Source organism: Henckelia pumila, unplaced genomic scaffold (assembly GCF_033568475.1).
Source record: "Henckelia pumila isolate YLH828 unplaced genomic scaffold, ASM3356847v2 CTG_429, whole genome shotgun sequence".
Classification (NCBI taxonomy): Eukaryota; Viridiplantae; Streptophyta; class Magnoliopsida; order Lamiales; family Gesneriaceae; genus Henckelia; species Henckelia pumila.
This window is the reverse complement of record NW_027331826.1, coordinates 2,440,763-2,443,018: the sequence shown is the minus strand read 5'-3', so window position 1 is coordinate 2,443,018 and position 2,256 is coordinate 2,440,763. Positions and strand designations below refer to the sequence as shown.

The 2,256-nt window shown below is 40.2% G+C and overlaps 1 non-coding gene across 1 annotated transcript; it reads right to left on the bottom strand.

The window, feature by feature from the left end:
• Positions 1-275: 275 nt before the first annotated feature.
• On the bottom strand, positions 276-377 carry LOC140871200 (small nucleolar RNA R71). Its single transcript, XR_012147641.1, has one exon. It is a non-coding gene; the product is annotated as a small nucleolar RNA R71 (small nucleolar RNA).
• Positions 378-2,256: the final 1,879 nt, after the last annotated feature.

Genomic DNA, 2,256 nt, shown 5'->3' with positions numbered 1-2,256 from the left:
TCTACTATTCAGCTGATCCAACTGCAAGCAAGATTTGGGGGCACATCTATGGAAGACCCCTACGCTTATCTGGAGCGTTTTCTGTCGATCTGCGACACGTTCAAGGTTAATGGGGTAACATCTGATGCAGTGCGACTGCGGTTATTCCCATTTTATCTGCAAGGCGAAGCTACGGAGTGGTTAGATGATTTGCCTGCGGGTTCCATCACTACATGGAACCAACTTGTTCAAACTTTTCTGAACAAGTATTTCCCTCCTACGAAGATGGAAAAATTATTCTCAGATATTATTTCATTCAAACAGAAAGAGGGTGAATCTTTACATGAAGCATGGACCAGATTCAAGAAGATGTTGAGGATGTGTCCTCAGCATAATTTATCTCAAAGCCAGCAGACTCAGACGTTCTACAATGGAAGCGATCAGTAGGTTTGATCTATGCTGGATGTTGCGGCTAATGGATGCTTGTTCATGAAAATGCCGACAGAAGCATGGGAGATCATAGGTAACATGTCTGAAAGTAATATTGGGTGGCCGGATGTAAAGAAGAAGAAGAAGGCTGGAGTTCTAGAGGTCGATGCTTTGATGGCACTGAATGCGAAGATCGACGCTCTGACACACCAAGTGTCACTTATGAAAGCAGCGCCAGTAAATCATGCACAAGGGAATGTGCAAGAAGAGCATCAGTTGTTTGAAGTTGAAGCGGCTAATTTTGCAGGAAATCAAGGACGACAGCCGTACAACTCCTACAAAAATTATAATCAGAACTGGCAGCCCAAGCAAGAGGAGAAGAAGCCAAGTTTTGAGGAAATCATGATGAAGTATGTGGCTGGTACAGAATCTCGGCTACAAAATCAAGAAGCTATGCTATAGAAGTTGGAGACTCAGATGGCTCAGATGGCAACCCAACTCTCTACTCGTCCTACTGGAGCTTTGCCTAGCGACACTGAGCCAAATCACAGAGGCGTGAATGCTATCATGGTCGTGACTCAAGCACAACCTGAGGAGCAGATGGACAAAGAAAAGATGGAGGAGAGGTCGAAACAGTCAGAAATCAAGGAGGATGTGCGTGTTGAAAATTCCTCCACGGCAGGTAAGAAAGGTAAGACTTCAAAATTTGATGTTATGATAATGTTGATATATCAACCCTACCTTTCCCCCATAGAGCTAAGCAACTGTTGTTTGAATCTCAATTTCAAAAGTTTCTTGAAATTTTCAAGAAACTGCATATTAACATTTCTTTTTCAGATTCCTTAGCTCAGATGCCGTGATATGCTAAATTTCTGAAAGACCTGCTGAAAAATAAGAAAAAATTGAATGATCTTACGCAGGTTACAATGAATGAGGAGTGCTCGGCGGTGTTGCAAAAGAAGATTCCAACAAAATCTCAAGATCCAGGGAGTTTTTCTATACCCTGTAAAATTTGAAGTCTATATTTTGATAATGTTTTATGTGATCTAGGATCGAGTATAAATTTAATGTCATATTCTATTGCTCGAAAACTAGGTGTTGAAAATATAGAACCTGCTGCTATCTCTCTCAAATTTGCTGATGGTTCTATTAAATATCCAAGAGGGATAGTGGAGAATATCCTAGTCAAGATAGATAATTTAATTTATCATGTAGACTTTGTTATTCTTGACATGGAGGAGGATTTAGAGGTTTCCCTGATTTTAGGACGTACTTTTCTTGCTGCTAGTAGGGCGTTAATTGATGTTGAGAGAGGAGAGTTGGTACTGAGATTGAATGAAGAACAAGTGGTGTTTAAAATGCCTAAGTCGGCTACTGCGAGCCCAATTTTGAAATCTTGTTCTGCTATTCGTTTGATTGATGAGACTCATGATGATGATGATGAATGTTTGAAGGTGCAGCTCTCGACAGGAATTAGTCCCTTGCACAATTTCTTTAATGGTGTTGAATGCAAGTGCAGGACTGACCTCAGTTTTTCACAGACGGTGGATAAACCACCTTGAATTTCGCAACTCAAGAGAGGAGTATAGTCGGGCTATAGACTATAAATTTAGCGCTGACTGGGAGGCAACCCAGTGTTTTTTGCTTTTGCTTTTTATTTTGATTTTTGTTTTTTTTTTTGTTTTGGTTTTTGTTTTGTTTTTATTTTATTTTTGGTTCTTTCCCATGCTAGTTTGTCGTGCCTGCCAATATATCTAGACTGCTGCTACCATCCTGGCTGATACTGTCAAGCAGGAAGAGGATGAATCGAAAAATAGGGGATTGTTATTTTTGTTTTCATTTTGTTTT